This window comes from Felis catus, chromosome A1, assembly GCF_018350175.1.
Source record: "Felis catus isolate Fca126 chromosome A1, F.catus_Fca126_mat1.0, whole genome shotgun sequence".
Taxonomy (NCBI): domain Eukaryota; kingdom Metazoa; phylum Chordata; class Mammalia; order Carnivora; family Felidae; genus Felis; species Felis catus.
In genome coordinates this window covers 53,628,872-53,648,919 of record NC_058368.1, presented here as the reverse complement: position 1 = coordinate 53,648,919, position 20,048 = coordinate 53,628,872, and the positions used below count along the sequence as shown (strand labels likewise).

The 20,048-nt window shown below is 36.5% G+C and overlaps 2 long non-coding RNA genes across 2 annotated transcripts in view; both read right to left on the bottom strand.

Moving 5' to 3' along the window:
* The window catches only part of LOC109498754, a 376,552-nt gene that overhangs the window by 265,847 nt on the left and 90,657 nt on the right, over positions 1-20,048 (bottom strand). The gene's annotated exons all lie outside the window — the stretch shown is intronic.
* LOC123384585 overlaps positions 17,351-20,048 on the bottom strand; it is a 63,258-nt gene continuing 60,560 nt past the window's right edge. The window contains exon 4 of the long non-coding RNA XR_006595899.1: positions 17,351-18,487. This is a non-coding gene — a long non-coding RNA (uncharacterized LOC123384585). The remainder of the gene's footprint in view (positions 18,488-20,048) is intronic.

Genomic DNA, 20,048 nt, shown 5'->3' with positions numbered 1-20,048 from the left:
ACTTTAAATGTCCTATTCAATGTAATAAGGCAAAACAAAAACAAGAACAAAAGCCTTGTATTTATTGACAATTACATATATAGAATATCCTAAGAAGTCTACAAAGTATATACTATACCCCATAATTAAATTTAACAAAGTCACAGGATACAAGGACATTTTTTTAAAAATCAATTGCATTTCTTTTTTCTAAAAATAATTGAAAGATATAAACTTTAAAAGCTATTCTGTTTATAAGTGCATTTTAAAAACAAAATTCTTAGGAATAAATTTACTAGAAACTTCAAGATCTCTACACTAAAAACATAAAAAATGTTTCTAAGAGAAATTAGAGAAGACATACATTAATGAGATAAACCATGTTCATGGATTGTAAAACTCAATATTGACATGGTGCCAATTACCCTACATTGACTTGTACACTTATGCCTATTCAAATAAAAAGTCTGACAGCCTTTTTAACTAGAAATTTACAAGTTAATTCAAAATTTAAATGAGAATGCAAAGATCCTAAAACATCAAAAATATTTTCAACTAGCAGAACAAAGCTGAAGGACTTATACTACCTAACTCCAAGAACAGCTGCAATAATAAAGATGTTGGATTGGGGATAGGATAAATAGATCACTGGAGCAGAATGGAAGATTTAGAAGTAGACTCAATTATACAGTCAAATGATTTTCAACAGAGGTTGAAGGTAATTCAGTGGGGGGAAGGATAACTTTTTCAATTGACTACACATATGGGGAAGAATACATCTTGACCATCATCTCACAATGCAAAAATTAATTTACATAGACAATAGACATAAAGACAAAAAACTGTAAAGCTTCTAAGAAAAATATTTGATTTTTCATGATCCTGTCATATCCCTCTTTTCCTAGATAGAATAAAAGAGAATAATAACATAAAAGAAAACATGAGTACATTAAACCTCAAAGTTAAAAACTACTTATCAAAAGTCATTATCAAGAAAAAGAATAGCCAAAGACAGAGAAAATATTCACAAAACATATCTGGACACAAGATCTGTCAATAAAAATGGTCAAAGGACTCAATCAGACTCTTCACTAAGGAAGATATACAATGGACCAACAGGCACATGAAAAAGCACTCAACATAATTTAGCATCAGAGAAAGGCATATTAAGTGAGTAATTAAATATTAAATTGAACAAGGAGCTACCCTTACACACCAACTAAAATGGTTAACTTAGAAACAGTGACTGTATCAAGTGCTAATGAGAATGTGAAGCATGAGACTTTTAATACTGGGGGACAGCATAAAATGCAACCAGTTTGGAAAAGTGTCAGTTTCCCATAAGGTTAAGCATACATTTACCTTGGACTCAGCCATCCCCATTCTAGACAATTACCTGAGAGTGAAAACGTATGAACATTTGGTACTAGTTTTCTTTGTGTATGTGAACGTAATAGATTTATAAATGCTCAAACTGGAATTGCCCCAAATGTCTATCAACAAAAGAACAAATAAACAACATGTGGTATATTTATACCAATATTATTCTGCAAGAAACAGGAGTAAGCTTGTGATAAGAAACAGTATGGATGGATCTTATCCCCAATACCTTAAGAAGCCAGTCACAAAGGAATATGTCTTATATGATTCCATATACATGAAGTTGTCCCACACATAAAACTATTCCATGAAAAAAAAATCAGAAAGTGGGTAAATTGACCAAAGTGACATGAAGGAGCTCTCTGAGGTGATGGAAAAGTTGTAACCTGATGTGTTATGGGTGACATTCATTTATGTATTTGTCAAAAACACAAATTAAATATATATATTACACCGCAAATTTATTATTTACACTTCTTTTTGACATAAAAAGTTTTTTCTTTCAAATTTTTCCTGGTCCTGAACTTAGATACCTAAAACAAAACTACTGTTGCCTTTATATGAATGTGGTCCAGTACAGTGCTATACCAGACTCCATGGTTTAATAACATGAAGTTAAGTGAGGTTCAACTTGAGAGCTAACTTGGGTCAATTGGAATAGCTACCTAGAAAAAGAACCTGAGGCTGTATGCAATCCCTCTGAGGTATTTGAAATTAAATGCTTTGAACAGTTAACATTATCAGGCAAGCAGAAAGGAGTGATGGATGGTGATCCCAGCCCATTCACCATCTTCAACTCTTACATCATCAAATGCCATATTCATGGTCTACAGAATATGAGGTGGTGCTTTTATATGCTCTTGCAATATAAATATCATTAGGTCAACATAGGAGGCATGGAGTTTTCTTCATAATATATTATAATAGACAGGTTGTAGAGCAAAAGAAAGATGAAGTGATATGGAGCCAAGTGACCCTAACCTTTTCCCTGACTACACATCTCAGATTTGAAACTACTGATCACTTCTTTCATTCACTTTTTATGTGTAATACGTGCTATGTAAAATGTATACATGTATTATAAACAATAAAGAATGAACACCCATTACCTACTACTCAGCTTAAGGAATCAAACAATACTTTGCTGGTGAAGCCCTGGGGCTCTCCTTCCCATTATATTCCCCTTATTCAAAAGCCAACACTATTCTGAATTGTGCATATACCATTCCTTTATCTGAGAGTTCTATAACACAGCATGCATCTTGAGCAATATATTGGTATATATGTTTCTGCACTTAGTATAATTGATACCATCTTTTATAATTTGCTGTCCTTTATCCAACATCATGCTCTTGAATTGAATTCATGTTGACATGGGTAGCTATAGCTCATTAATATTTACTGCCATAGTTACTCTATGCTATTGCATTTTATCCATTCTCCTCAAAGGAATTACCTGTGTTGCTTCCAGTTTGTGAATACTACAATTAATGCTGCTATAATCAGTGAAAATGTGCAAGGGTTTTGAGAATGTTTTACAGAAAGAAGTTCAGGGGCGCCTGGGTGGCTCAGTTAAGCATCCGACTTCAGCTCAGGTCATGATCTCAGTTAGTGAGTTCGAGCCCTGTGTCGAGCCCTGTGTCGGGCTCTGACATCTCAGAGCCTGGAGCCTGCTTCAGCTTCTGTGCCTCCCTCTCTCTCTGCCCCTCCCCTGCTCATGCTCTGTCTTTGTCTCAAAAATAAATAAACATTTAAAAAAAAAAAAAAAGAAAGAAAGAAAGAAGTTCAATTCCCAGGCCATGAGTCAATACATATGCAACTTTACAGGACAATGCCAAATTGTTTTCCAATGTGGCTGTACCAATTTATACATCCATCAGTCGCATATAAGAAATAAGCATGATATCGTCCAATATTTTAATGTTTGCCAATCTACAGAGAGGATGGAAAATGTTATTTAATTGTGGCTTAAATTTTGTATTTCATATTACCAATGAGGTATGAATTCATACATTGGTCACTTACGTTTCTTCTTGCAAGAGGAGTTTATCTGTGTCTTGTCCACATTTTCTATTGAGTTGTTTCTCTTATTAACTTACAGGTGATTATCTTTTCTGGACCCAAATCCTTTGTTGGCTTTATGCTTGCAAATACTTTCCCCAGATTGTGGTATTTCTTGTCCTTTTTTAATGATGTCCTTTGATGAACAGATGTTTTTAATTTAAGCAGAGGTGAATTATGGATCTTTTCCTTTATGCTTTTTCCTTTCTGTGTCTTGTGTAAGAAATATTTCCCTTTCGTGAGGTCATAAAATTATTCTCCTATATTTCCTTCTAAAATTTTTTAGGTTTTTTACATTAACGTATTTAAAATGTCTGGAATAAAGTTTTTGGTATAGTGTGAAATAACCATTTAATTTCATTTTTTTTCCATATGGGTAACCAATAATCCCAGTACTGTTTATTGAAAAGTTCATCTTTCTCCACTGCTCTAGTGTTTTGCTTATTGTATAACAGATTTCCAGATATAAATGGGTCACTTTCTAATATCTGTACTATTACATTTATAAATTGCTATAGCTTCATAATAACTTTAATGTCTTTAAAGTAAATCATCACCCATTATTTTTGAGTCTTGGCTATTCTTAGTTTTTTTTCCTCTTTTAGTTTGAAAAAAATCCTATTGGTTATTGAATTTTGACCCTACGGATCAATTTGTGTAGATGATTTTAAGTTACACTCTTCTATATGTTGCAAATGCACAGAAGTGCAACTCATTTTTCTATGTGGAGTTTACATATACTAAACTTGACAAATCTGTTATTTGTGGTTCAGGTATTGGTTAAGCTGCAGCAACACAACTTGAAAGATTTGAAGATATTTTCCTATACTAGCTCCTAGAAATTATATGCTTTATATACATTTAGATTTATAACCCTTTTAGGACTGATATTTGTATATGCTGTGAGTGTCAAGTAAGTCTTCATATGGACATCAGTAAGCCAGTACTATTTATTACAAAGTCCACCCTTCCCTAGGTTTCTCTAGAATGCCATCCTTATAAATCAAGCTATCTATATGTTTGGGCCTGATTCTCACCTCTATCTGTTCTACTTATTAGCCTAAACACACACAGATGACACACTGTCTTAATTATTGTAGTCTTGACAAAGTAAATCATCTCACTTTGTTCTTCAAGATAATCTTCATTATTTCTGGCTTTTTAAATTTGAGTAAATTTGAAAGAATGTGTTAATTTCTACAAATTAGTACTAATTTAAAATTTTTATAACTTCCTGGTAACCTTCACAAAATTCCTCTTTAGCTCTGAGAATGCTTTTCACCTGACATCGGTATTTTATAGTGGCTTATGTATACTAGTTTTTTTCAAAATGTCTTCTAATGATACAGGATTTTCTTTTTCTACTTTCCAATTTTCCATATTCTCAAGTCGTCTCCATTTAGCCAGATTTTTAAAATCTAGAATAACAATCTTTGTCTTTTTATTGACATATTTTATCTATTTACATTTAACAGAATTTTTATTTGACCTGTGTCTTCTATATTCCTTTTTCTATTCTTTTTTTATTTTTTTCTGACTCTGGTATTCATTGAGCTAATCATACATTCAGATCAGTTGTGAGCAATGTTAAAATATAGAAGGTCCTTTGTACACTTTGCCATTTTCTCTAAAAACATACTGCAAAACTATAGTATAAATTTCACCACCAGCATATTGACATTGATATAATCCAATTTTATTCAAATTTCCATTTTTGTGCTCATTTGTGTGTATGTGTATTAAGTTCTATATAATTTTATCATTCATGTCAGTTCATATATACACTACAATCCAGATAATGAACAGTTCCAAAACTACAAAGATCATCCATGTTGCTCCCACCTCCATCCTTAATTCCTAGCACCCATTAATCTGCTGTCCATTTCTAAACTCTTGTCATTTTATTTTTTTATTTAAAAAAAATTTTTTTTAATGTTTATTTTTGAGAGAGACGGAGACAGAATGCGAATGGGTTAGGGGCAGAGAGAAAGGGAGACACAGAAGCAACAGCAGGCTCCAGGCTCTGAGCTGTCAGCGCAGAGTCCGATGCGGGGCTCGAACTCAATAGCTCTGAGATCGTGACCTGAGCCAGTCAGACGCTCAACCGACTGAGACACCCAGGTGCCCCTAAACTTTTGTCATTTTAAAAATTAAACAGCTATCCTTCCTCTATTGCTTCATTTTTCACCTTTGTGTGGTTTTATTTTTGGGTTTTCTATTCGGTTCCAATGATCTGTGGATCAGATTCTGCCACCAATATTACAGTCTTGGACTACAGTACCACATAATAAGCCTTAACACTGGGTAAACCACCCCCCCCCCAACACATACACACACTTCATTCTTATTTGTGTTAAAAAATAAATTGCTCTGGCTATCCTAGAGTCTGTTCCTTTCCGCACGAATTTTAAAATAAGTTTGTATTTACACAAAATGCTTGAAGGGGTTTTAATAGGAACTACACTAAACCTACAGATCAATATGAAAGAATTAACATCTTTACTAAGTCCTCTACTCAATAAATAAGATAGGACTCCCCATTTATTTAGATCTTTGAGTTCTTCCAACAGAATTTTGTAATTTTTCAACAAATACTATACTTGTTTTATTGTATACCTATTTCATTTGTAGTGATTGTAAATGGTATTTTTTTTATTTCAGTCCTGCATGCTCATTGATAGCATATAGAAACAAGATTTTTTTTTAAATAGGATATAAAACTTGCACAGAAATCAATCCTAAGAATTTGCTGAACTCACTTATTAGTTCCTAGGTATCTGAATTCCTTGGTATTTCCTGCGAAGACAATCATGCCATCTGTAAAGATAGTTTCTTTTTTTTCTAATCTGTAAGCATTTCTTTGTATTTAATTGTTCTAGTCTTATATTGAGTAAGAACAGCAACAGTAGACACCCTTACTTATTTCCACTCCAGGGGAGGCCGCGGGGAGCATTAAACCTTTCATCAATAAGAATGATGTTAGCTGTAGGTTTTTTGTAAAGGCTTTTTATCAAGTTTGGATAATTCCTCTCTATTCTTCTAGAAAATATTGCCATGATTAAGTGATTTTGTCAAATTCCTTTTCTGCATCAACTGATAGAGGATTTTTATTCTTTAGCTTGTCAATCAAGGTAATCCACCATAATTGTAGAGTTTTTTCTCATTTCAGGTCTGTTAGTTTCTGATTCATGTATTTTTGAGGTTCTGTTGTTCAGTACATATTTAGAACCATTATGCTTTCCTGATAGGTTGATTCTTTTACTATTATATCTTTTTCTCTAGTAGTTTTCTTTGCTCTAAAGTCTATATTAATATAGCCACTTCTCTTTAGTTGGGTCATGTTTTCTTTATTTGCTCTGCCAATTTCTTTTTTTTTTTTTTTTTGGTAAGTAATCTTTATTTAAGCAGTTTGTCTTTTCATATATTTATATATTTATAAAGCAATTTAATATAAATTTAAATATAAAACATTTACAAAGCAATATAAAACTTATAATTTATAAATAATTTTACTTAAGTTGGGAAAGATATTTTAATTTCTATTTCTGTAAATACTAGTGGTTTCGAGCATCCCTCATATACATATCTTTTCTGTGATTATTGATATCTTACCTTTTCCTATTCGTAAGCAGGCATTTCTATGCATTTTCAATCAGACTATCTTATCGTTTTTAGACATTATATATCTTTCTGCAATCAGTCATTAGTTAACTTCATTCTTCATTGGACAGAAACCCTTCATATGTGTATTCATATCCAATGGCTTTTGAATTGTATGGATTGTACTTTTAAGGTCTTATTTAAGTAGTCCTTCACCCCTCAGTAACAAGCATATTCTCCTACACCACCTTCTACTAACTTTACAATTTGATCTTCACCATTAGGTCATTCATCTGGATACTGTTAAATCAAAGACCAGATTCATCATCATGTATGTATTTAGATTACTTAGCTTTAATGGTAATTATTGATAAGTTAGCAACTGTATCTTTTTTATGTTCTACTCTTTTCTCTGATTCTTGTCCCTCCCAACCCCCCCCCCCCCCCGCTTTTGATTTCCTGTGGATTACTTGAACTTACCTGAGGATTTCACCTTAACTTACGGTGGTTTTAAGTGTATTTCACTGTAAACTTTTTAAGTGGTTACTCTGGATACTATAATAGCTATATGTTACACTATTCAAAAAACACTGGTTTGCACCTTAGTTAGTCTGGAAGGAAAGGAAATAACTGATATTAAACCTTCAGTTAAACTTATTTTCTATTTTATAAATTGTCACAAATACCAGTCTACTGATACCAACATTTTCCTATTTTGTGTGAAGTGTGGAAACTTGACTTCCATTTAGGGCTCAGTTTTCTTTGCTTTTAAATATCATTATCTTTGGCATACGATGGTATTAGAATTTTTGGCTTAATCATCAAAGGGAATTTATAAAATTCACAAGAGAAAGGACAGTCTATATTTCACATATTTCTGTTATTCCTTCTTCCTTCATAGTGTTCCAAAATTTCTTCTTTTATCATTTCCTTTCTGTCCAAAGAACTTCCTTTAGCTAATTGTTAAGAATAGGTCTGTTAACAACAGATTCACTTACTTCCCTTTTGAAAATATTTTTGTTTCCTTTTCATTCCTAAAAGATAGTTTTACCAGATATAGAATTCACGATTGAGAGTTCTTTTCTTTCAGCACTTGAAAAATGCTGTGGGTCTGGGAGCCAAGCCTAGAGGCCTTCAAGTCCAGCAGGTGAGTGAGACAGCCCCCTAGGGCAGGTGTGTGCCGGAGGTAGGGATCAAGACCCCTGAACTGCATCACACCCTCAACACCTGGCCAGGCCCATCCTCCTTGCACAGTTGGGAAGACTGGCTTGGAAAGAGATGACCTTACCTGGGTCATTGTTGATGATGTGTGGAGCTGGGAGGGAGACTGGACCCCTGACTTCATACCTCAGTTCCTCCCAGGGTAGTGCTCAGGTGGACAGAGTCAAGATGACGAATCAGTCTGACTGGGACAGTCCCTAGCTTCTAGTTGGGTAACCTTAGGCAAGTCACTTCTCCTGGAGCCTCCTTTCCCTCCTTGCTTGTGTCTAAAGGCATGGTACTTAACACGTATTCAACAAACATTGGGTTGGACCTTGGTCTGGAAGGAAAGGGAATAACTGATTTTAAATCTTCGTTTAAACTTATTTGTGACAACTTTGAAGGCTTTGACGTACTGAGCAAAGCCAAAGGAGAAATAAATCTCAAATCCAACACAACACAAAATGAGATCACCTCAAACACCTGCACATTAATATGGTCAAACTATATGTAATATTAATTTAGTCTCAATAAAAAAAGAAAAAGCACTATTTAAAACCACAGATCCAAGTACACCAACCAGAACTACAGAAGCTACACACACACACACACACACACACACACACACACACACACACACAGCCTCAGACAGATCACATTCAAAAAAAAGAAAATCTTGAATACAGCCAGAGGGGAGGAAAAAGATATTATAGAGGAACAAATATAAGAAAATCAACAGACTTCTCTCTAGAAACCATGCAAGCTAGAAGATAATAGAGTGACAGAACTTTTAAGTGCTAAAGGGAAAAGAAAAAAACCTTTCAGCCCAGAATTCCATACCCATTGAAAGCATCTTTCAAAAATGAAGAATAAAACTTTCTCAGAAAAACAAAAAAAAAAATTAAATTAAAAAATAAACTTATTTGTGACAATTTAAATATAAAAGAAAAAAAAATGTTGTGCCCCTTAAGACCTCCATGGTTGCAGATGAGAAATTGGCCATCATATAAAGTGGTATTATCTCCTAGGTAATGCACTGTTTCCTTCTGGCTGCTTCAAATATTTTTTTAGTTTCTGGGGCGCCTGGGTGGCTCAGTTGGTTAGGCATCTGACTTCAGCCTAAGTCATGATCTTTCCAGTCCCAAGTTTGAGCCCCACTCTGGGCTCTGTGTTGACAGCTCAGAGCCTGGAGCCTGCTTCAGATTCTGTGTCTCCCTCTCTCTCTGCTTCTCCCCTGCTCACACTCTTTCTCTCAAAAATAAACACTTAAAAAAAATGTTTAGTTTTCAAAAGTTTAAGTATGAAGGGTCTTAGCATCAATTTCTTTGGGATTACACTATTTGAGACTTACTAAGCTTCTTGGATCTACAGGTTTGTATCTTTCACCAAATTTTGAAAATTCTAGCTGTTATTTCTTCAAATACTCTTTCAGCCCCACTGTATCCATTTCCAAGATTGCAATGATACAAATATTGTATCTTTTGTCATTTTCTCACAGGTATTTCATCTCAGTGTTGGCATCAATTGACTTTTTCAAGTTGTAGTTGTTGGGTGGGGTTTTTTGCTTTTTTTTCTTGTTATGATAGGTAATTTTTTATTGTGTAATGGACATTTCGTCTAATGTGTTAGGAGACCCAAAATACTACTTACGGCACTTATTTTAGAAGGCAGTCACCCTATTTAGGTTTAGCATATCGGTCTTGGCCTACCTTTGGGTACTGTGATTCCAACGCCAGTTTAATTTTAAGGTCGTTTTCAGTGTGACCTTGGTTTCCCTGGTTTGTCTGAGGCTACTGGGGCATGCACTAGGGTCTGGTGGTACTGCCAGATCTGGCAGAAAGGGATTCTACACGCCAGGCTGCCAGGTGCCCCCTGGTGGACAAGAGATATACTGAGGTCCCCCTTCTGGTTCTGGTGCCTGCCCCTGCATGCCCATAGTGGTAGATTGTTTTTTTTTTCTTTTCTTGGCTTTTTAGGATTCTTTGGTTGCCAGTTACCCTAGAGATTACAAGATTCAACCTTCTCTGATTAATGTCTATAAATTAGTACTTTTATGACCTAAGAACCTTAAGACTCTTTCACTGCAGTCACCTCATGACTCCCATGCTTTTCCATTTTGTAATTCCAGATACGTGCTAACCCCTTAAGGCAGTATTTGTACTTTTACAGTAAATATTTGTTTACATTTGCCAAATGTTTCACCTTTTTACTTTTATACAGCGCTTTTTGGTTTTGTTTTTTTTTTTTCTTTCTGAAGAACACACTTTATTATTTCCTTCAGTGTTAGGGTTACAGTGAATAATTCCCTCCGATTCTGTTTGTCTGAAAATGTCTTTATTCCACCTTTGCTTTTACAGAATATTTTTGCTAAATATAGAATTCTAGGTGGCATTATGTTTTCTTTCAGCACTCATAATGTACTATTCTATTGTCCTCCAGCTTCCATTAAGTCATTAGAGCACTGAAGTGTTATCCTTACTCCTTTGCACTTGGTGACAGTTGGCAACATTATCTCCCCAGTCATTACCAGAAGCAGAAATTTATCATAATCTCAATGATCTTATTTTATATTTTGTCATTTTAATAGTATTCCATAGATTTTTATCTCTGGCTTATTTTTCCCAATTTCATCTTTTATTTACTTAATGTTATATGTAATTTTTTTATATGGTCTTTCAGATAATTCCAAAATCTGAAGTCCATACATACATTATTTACCCTACCCTAACTCATCACTTGTTTCTTTCTTTCTTTTTTTTTTTTTTTTTTTTGGTAATTCATTTTTTTTTTAATTTTTTTTTCAACGTTTATTTATTTTTTTGGGACAGAGAGAGACAGAGCATGAATGGGGGAGGGGCAGAGAGAGAGGGAGACACAGAATCGGAAACAGGCTCCAGGCTCTGAGCCATCAGCCCAGAGCCTGACGTGGGGCTCGAACTCCCGGACCTTGAGATTGTGACCTGGCTGAAGTCGGACGCTTAACCGACTGCGCCACCCAGGCGCCCCATGTAATTCATTTTTTTAAGTATCTCTTTTGAGAGAGAAAGACAGTGCCAGGGACAGAGAGAGAAAGAGAGAATCCCAAGCAGGCTCAGAGCCATCAGCACAGAGCCCAATGCGGGGCTCAGACTCATGAACCATGAGATCATGACCTGAGCCAAAGTCCCACACTTAATAGACTGAACCACCCAGGCACCCCTGATTTTTTTATTTTAATTTGTAGAAATCTATACAAATCTGAGTCTAGGATGCTTTTCTGTAAAGAGGCTTGTGTTCGCTTCTATTAGATACCAGATTACCTTTTCTATCTGGAATGATCTTTATTCAGCGTATTAGAGCTTGGGGTTTGTAAATTACACTGGTAATATAAATTTGGACTCCAGGACCATTTGAGAATAAGTAACAGATTCTCATAATTCTCCTGAGAGACTAGGTGGAGAAAAATCAGTTTAAATTTTGCCTTGAGCAAGCAGATTTTTTTTTTAATGGCCACATTTTCCACTGAGGATTTAGATTTAGTCCCTTCAAGAGTCTCAAGATTATGTTAAGGTCTTAAATTCAGCTAATTTCCTCCCAGATCCACATGGCTTCTCCCATTCTCTCTCATGTCCATTAGTATCCAGACTCTAAGTCCCCGATTTTGACTTTTTCTCCCAAAGTAGTTCAAGCTGCTGCTTCTACATACCACTCTTGTTGCAGCTAATTTATGCTTACTATATTTGCTTTCTTCTTTTTTGTGTGCTTTGGGGGTTTCTCTTCCTTGTGATGTTAGCAATAGATGTAAAAGTCTTTTTCTTTTAATGTTGCATATCCAGAACCTACATATTTCTCAGTGTGAAGATTTTTTAGAATATGTAACCCATCCATACTGCTGAAAGGAATAAGTTATATGTGACTTATAACTTATCTAATATCTCAACATCCCTTTAGATGACACAAGTTTTAACTTGGTTCGTCTTACTTGTCTTGTCTTACTAATGCTTCAGAAAAGCAATGGCATAGGGAAAATCCTTCTGCCCCCTAGGTTCAATTTAGAACACTAGGAAAGGAATCCAGCTGCAACTCTTCCAAGTGATACCATAAAGGACCTAATACAAAGTGAGGGGGAACAAATAGTATCCCCCAAATATCTCCATGTGAAGACACTCCTACTCTTTCTAAACACCTCCAAACCAGACTATTTCTAGGGCTTCCACTTCAGGTTCTTCAGATGGTGAAACAACATGCAAGGATTACTCATGTCAACTTCACGAGTGAAATTTCTGACTGACAGAATTTCTTTCCATTTGCTGGCCAAATTGTTCTTTCCTCACTACTATTATAGATTCCACATGATGGACAAATGTCCATTACATAGCTCATTTAGATACAAATTCTTGGCATTACCAATGATCCCTTTATAGATCATTGTTCTTGTTGTTTTTTCTCTCATTCTAATTGTCCTATTTGTTCCTTTCATAGACCCAATAATTTGCTACCTATAACTACATACAGCTTACCAAAAGTCATTTCTAAAAACCAAGTAAATCTGGCTAGGATAACTTCTGTAACCGCTTATGAAGTAGGCAAAATAAAATGCAAAGCTTCTTTCTTGTGTGTCTTTTGCAATGAAACAGAAGGAAAATATACAAACATCTGCTACAGTTAGAGAAGTTGGAAACCTCTAGAGATGAAGTGTATTAGACACCAACTTGGAAAAATATCAGTATGATATGTTTAGAAAAATGAAATCTTGAATTGCTACCCAGCTTCTCTGAGAAAATGTTTTGCCAATTCAAATATAAATACATGTGGTAATAATCAACGTCTATGGCTTTTCTAGATTACTATTAAATACTTATTCTAACATTAACGCGTTTCTTTTTATTGGTATACTTAAGTTAAAACTTCTATTGTTTAAAATTCTACTTGTTACAATATAGACTTTAAGGCACTACAAATAAAGAATATTAGCAGAATATAAAGAGTAAAGGTGAAGAGGAAGGTGAGAAAAAAGAGGAAGAGAAAAATATGAAAGAAAGCATAAAATGGGAAAAAAGAATTGGGGGCAGAGAAGTGGTCTCAATAAGACAAAGTTGAAGGTTTAGAAACAACAGACATAGTTAAATTATGTTGGGAGTGCAAATTGGTAAACTATATGTAAATCACCATCAAATCTATTTCTAAAAATTATGCCTTTAATGTGAGCTCCATATTGACGTTTGTAATACTTCCTACACTGTCCCATTGGATAAATCAGGGAAATCTCAAAATCAACAGACTGAAAAAAATCAACCCACCATCTGTCCCTAACTCACTCTCCTCCCCCAAACATATCTAAACCTGACGCATCCAGTATTTCTTATCAAAGTACAGAGTACGCCCTAGTCACCTCCGGGTCCATTGTGGCAAATCCCGTTTTCTTTTTTTTTTTTTTTTTTTTTTTTTGCAGTAAGGTATGGCCAGGTGACCAATTCTACCAACTGAACGAGAACTAAAATGACGTATGCCACTGCCAAATCTTAGTCCTGCACATTCTCACTCTTCCTTAGTCTGACAGCCTGGTGCACAGAACCCAGTGGAAGACTCAGAAGCTTTAGGATGGCAGAGGCACTAACAGGAAGAAGCGTGGATCCCTGAATGACTGCTCAAAATAGAGTCCTTCCCTAGGGCAGACTCTTATTAAACTGACACATGAGCAAACACTAAACTTTTATTGTATTGAGGCATGGAGATTTGGGAGATTTTAATTACGCAGGCTTGCCTACCTGATTAAATTGACATCTTGAAGTGAGGAATTCTGATAAACGCCAAAAAGGCCTGGCATTGGCTTACCAGTTGGAAACCAACAGTAAGAAAGAAATAGTTGGCATGGGTTCAAGAAAAGATGGTAACACACTGGATTACACGACTGGAAAAATAATGAAACTGTTGCCTATTTTCCACATGACAACAAAATCTCAAGATCTAGAAGTAGCCAGAAAAAATCAGAATGTTGTGTGCTACCCGCTACTGGCTTCCTTAGGCAAGGTTATTGCAAGAAAGTCATGCACTTTAAAAAAAGAATTGGCCTGTTTTGAGCAGAGATAGGAGAGAGTATAGCAGTTTAGAAAAGTCTGCTACTGCAACTAGACCCTTAATAAAAAGATAGAGAAAAGCTTTAAGGAAAAAAAAAAGTCCAGTTAAAACTTCCCAGTTAAACAAAATAACTCTACCTTGTAGCAAAGATTAAGAGTCCTAACCTCCTATCCATGCTTACTGTCACAGATAGTCTCAGGTTGCTTCTATTATATTCAGGGAGAAAAATGGGAAAAATCACTTTAAAAGGAAAAATAAAAGCAAATATGAGAACTAGTACAGAAAAGAACTAGGAAAGAGTATGGTTACTGGCACAGAAACTGACTGAAAACAAGATCAGTAGCCTACTACTTTGAGGGAGTTGTACTGACCGAGAAATTGCAAACCTGGTCTTAAAAAAATGCATGTAAGTGTTCAGTGAGCCTTAAGACATCCTTCAAGCGAGAATGAGCTGTAAAAGCCATATCTCCTTCAAGGCATACTCCCCAACATCGACTTCAGAGGTGGTCAAGGAAGATAAGGACAGGTGACCACAAACCAGAGGACAACCAGGGGTCATGAGCCAGGGGTTTGTCTAAGAGAACAGAATTGGGATTCACCAAGGAATTTCCTCTACCTCCAGAACAGGGAACCTTTCATAATATCTATTCAGTGAATTTCAGAGTTGCAGTATACCAGGGACTGTGTGTTAACCATTTTGACTCTTTATTAATGAGAGTGTTTAAGGTGCTTACTTAATCTCTGTTACACCATTCAGGGGGCGGAGGGTAGAATATTTGCTACTTTAGACCGTAAGTCGCCAAACCATAAGGAGTCACATCTCTCACTATAAATCATCTGGGAGATTCTGCACTTAGCAGGATAAGGGGACTTCAGGCTGTCTCACTTGCGAAAAGGAGGTCTTCTATACAAGAAAGGAATAGCAAAAAATACACCTGGTAGTCAGAAAAGCAGATTGTGCTGGTATCTTCAGCAGAGTTCACTTTCTTCTCCTGGACACGAAGAGACTACGTTCCACAGGATCCTTTGCAAGTAAGTGTGGCTATATGAATCTGTTTGGACCAATGAAGTATGACAGAAATGGGATACATACAATTTCCATTACTAGAATCTAAAAATCTCCTCATGATCCTCCACACTCTCCTTCTGTTTCAAGCTGGATAGAGGATCAGAGGAGGATTCTGAGGCCCTTGGGGATTGTACAGCCATGAAATGGAAGTAGACTGTATGGAACAGTTACACCACAACCATTACCAAAATGCATTGCAAAACATAAACCCTTATTAGGTTCCCAACACTGAGATTTTGAAGTTGTTACAAGCAGTTAATCTACTTTGACTAAAATGGATTTCAAGCTGAACACTGAAAATTAGTGTCAATCTTTCAGGTTCTCTCCCCTTTTACATAAGATCATTTATATAATAGGTCTATTTTGGTACCTAAATATCTTTCAAGTACTTCTCTTTCCCACTGCCCCTATTACCACTGCCTTCACATCCTCATAATCCTACATCATAATTATTGATGGAGTATTCTAATTAACGCCCTTACATTCCACTTCATTGCCTAGATCCCTAATTCATTCTGGACACAGCCTCCAGAAAATTTTCTTAAATGCACATCTCTTTACTCATAATCTTTCAGTGTCTTCTAAATACCTACAGAGAAATTTCAAACTCCTTATCACAGACTAAAAGAACTTCACAGTTTTATCATGGTCTACCTCTCTGGCCACATTTCCCCTCCCAGCCAACACATGCTCTCAGAACTTCTTCCGTACAAAAATGTACTCGAGAGCTTCCAAGTATGCAGGTCCCTTACGTAACTACCTATAGCCTGGTTTCCTGTGTAGAGAATGAGTAAAAAACAGATTCTTGCTCTCACTGTCTTATTCTGAAATGCTCATGCTTTATCCACTGGTATCCTTATTCTCCGCCTCTTACTCCTCACTCTTCATCCATCACCCCAACTTCTCTCCGTTCATTACTGAATCCTGGGCCCACTTCATTGATCTACTTTCTGTTAATGTCTAGTTTTACACTTACATTCAGAATGTGAATAATCCTATTTTCCCCTCATACTAGTCTGACTCCACTTGACTTCATTCTTTAATTTTATATTCCCACGGATGTCTTTCAGGACAATTCCCTCCATCCACCAACATCTACTCTCCCTGCTACTTCCCAGGACAATTAAGCCTCCAATGTTTCTCCTATTTCCCCAACAATGGAAGCCTTATCCATATTCTCTTCCTTCAAGGGGTTGAAAATAAGACTGGAACACAGGCTTCTTCAAACTTCCATCCCAGTGTCCATACTCTTTACTCCATTTAGAGTACATCTCCTATTTGGCCTGGAGATTCCAAGTCATCCTGAAATACCAGTTCAAATATTACCTCTTCTGTGAAATTGTCCTTGAAACTCAAAGCAGAGTTTTACCTTCTCTTTGCCATACTCCCATAACACCTTCTAATACCCCATTACTAATTTCACTGTATTTTAACATTTTGTTTACCGTTCATCCCTCTCTAGAGAGTAAGGTCACTGAGGCCAGAACTGTTAATTCGTGGATCCCTGATTCCTAACATAAGGCAGGTGTTTCCTTGATTAAACCCATAAAATCACTGATACCCAAAACGTAGCTGAGGAGGAACAAAAACAGTAGCATTCAGCCTGGCAACGCGGATTGGTTAAAAACACACTAAGCTGGATCAAAAGACCTAATTCAGTAACTATTCCCAAGAGCAATGAACAAGGCATCTTAAATTCTCTACATCATGGACCCACTAGATCAATAAGGATTTTCCATCTCCAAATTCTAGATATCGCCCAGACATATTCTTCCCATGCCAGAAGTGGGAGATGGGTGCACATAAGACAGATCGCCATGGATAACACCAGACTCTGCACAGAACTTTAGAGCTTGGTGTGGTCTGTGACCGCCGTACTTTTTTTTTTTTAGAGCACACACACATGCAGGGGAAGGGCAGAGAGAGGGACGGAGAGAAACAGCACACAGGGGAGGGGCAGAGGGAGAAAGAATCTTAAGCAGGCTCCACAATCAGCGTGGAGCCTGACGCAGGGCTCAGTCTCACAGCCGTGAGATCATGAGCTGAGCTGAAATCAAGGGTCAGACGCTTAATCAAGTGCGCCACCCAGGGGCTCCGTGACCTTACTTTCTCACACAGTAGTAGCAATACTCTGTCAATCAGAATTTTATCAACTATCATCTTTTCTCCCCAGTAAAATAAACTTCTTAGTTGCCTTCTCTAAACTATATTTTTTATGACCACATTTTTTATTTTGTCTGATTACTGTCCAGCTTCCAAGTTAGCAAGAGCATCTTCAAAGGTTTTGCCATTTCACTGAGAGTTGCCACCAAATATGTAAGCAGAAATACACTGTTTTTGAAATAATGATTTCGAAGTCAGAAGTTAGCGGCTTCGTAAGAACGATCTTACTCATCGGAGAAAATTGCCAGTGATATCTGGCTTGGTTTAGGCCGACTTGGATAAAGGGCCAAATCTGTCATAACTGATACTTGCCCAAGCTCGCATTCAGGGAGCGAGGAGCATATGCGTGTTATCAAGTCATTATCTCATTACTGCCATCAGCTCTGTGTGTGTGCTGGGCAGCGGTGCGTCTGTCTGCCCTGAGCCTGAGAACCAGACCCTAGTGCCAATAGTTATCAAGCTTCTGGGGAAATGGCAAAAGCTCGACTGTGGTAAGATTAAGATGCAATTGGCTATGCAAAGATGTTAAGGTTTGAGGGAAAAAATTGGCCTGGTGAACAAATTGCTTTTATGCTCTTTTAACATATTTAGAGGTTTTAATACTCACACACAAATAGAACAGGTTTTGGGTTTTTTTCTCCCCCAGAAACGGACATCTCGCAAACCTACTAAACAAAAACAAAAAACAAAACAAAACAAAAAAATTCATGTAGTTCTAATTACTGATGACAGTTAGACATAGATTTCAAAGTTCCCATTATAACTTTAAATGTGTCTTGAAGTTCTGGGAAAGAAACTTTATCTTGTTTCCTTTTTGTTTTTGGAAAAGTTTTAAGATCAAAACAAGGTCAGAAACATGTAGAAAGGGGATTTTGAATAGGAGTTTTCTTTCTTTCCCAAAGGGTCTTCATTATCGGGGATCCTAGATCCTTTTTCGTCCTACATCAGCAGGGAGTTGCAGAAATGACACTAGCCAGACTGTGGGAACAAAGACCAAAGTGTGAGTTGTCCATGCATTTTTCTCTATTAAGCCAGAACCATATAAGAGACTATGATAGTTTCTGCGCTTTTTGGCTCCATTTCCCCACATACACGCTATCTGCGGTTTAAGATATAAACCCTGTATTTCTCTGAAATTCAGGAAAAGCCAGACACTCCGTAAAATTCATCAGCCAGCTGAGCAAATATCTCATGTCTTCGTGCCTAGGAACATTCAGCAACAAATGTGATAATTGAATTTGGATATTCTGGTAACCCAATTTCCCTTCCTTTAAATTCAGTACCAGAGCAAAACCAATGAATACGTATATACATTTTGATAGCTTTAAAAACTCTACAGCAGTCTCTACCCCCTCATTGACCCCTCAAATTCCTGAAAGTAGGTTTTTCAACACAGTATAATAATGTACTCAAGGACAAGTGATAGAAGGTAAATACTGCCTGAATACCTTTAGCATAAATAAAATTCTAAAATCTGATTGACCACCAAAACCTCTCAACCCTTGAATTCTTGAGGTCTTCAATAGTGGCAGCAAATTCTTTGCTACTCTTCCCATTGAGAGGTCCAGTCTAATTCCCCTCTTTCTGAATCTGGGCTGGGCTTGGTATGTTGATTGATCAGGAGAACGTAGCAGATGGGTTGTTCTGGCACTTCTGAGACTGGGTGATAAGAAACCTTGCAACTTCTTCCCAGACCTCTCAGAACACTCCATGTGGGAGCCCCCAAGCTACCACGTAAGAAGTCAGACCATCAGGATGTAAGGAGTTCAAGCCATATGAAGAAGTCCTGGAGACAGCACATGGCAAGCAAGAGACACCAAAAAGCAATCAAATATGTGAGTGAAGAAGCCACCTTATTAAGTGGCTTCTCTGATTCTAAATGCCTCAGATGATGCCACAATAGATCAGAAACAAACATCCCACTGAGCCTTGCTCAAATTCCCAGATCAGAAAATCCCGAGCAAAATTAAATGGTTGTTCTAAGTCATCATGTTGTGTAGTGATAAATGAAATAGAACGGAATTTGGTACCCGAATTGGGATGTCATTATAAACAAAAACCTAAAATGTGTAACACTGGCTTATGGACCCAGCAGTGAGCAAAAGTTGGAAGGGGCTCGCTGGACTTGAAGGACTATGAGGAAATAGGAACCAGAGCCTGGGGGAAAAGGCCACCTCTATTCTGTAGTGGTAGGAGATTTGGCAACATTATGCCGCCCCACCCCCCACCCCCCATAATTTGCAACAAACAAAAAACCTGATGAAATGATTTATTTATCCAAAGAGATTTCCAGATAAAATGCTGAAAGTGTCAATTAGCTCATTATAGCTGTGTAGGATAATGTTCAAGAGAATTAAAAAAAACAAAAACAAAAACAAAAACTGTTCAGCTTTCAAACAAAATTGAGAAGTATAAAAGAACCAGGAGTTGCTGGATTTAAAAATAAAACTTTTTAAATCCTAGTTTCTCTAATTAGCAAAAGGCTCTGAAAATAAGAAATGGCCTCCAGGCAAATACTAAACCTCCAGCACTACCAGTA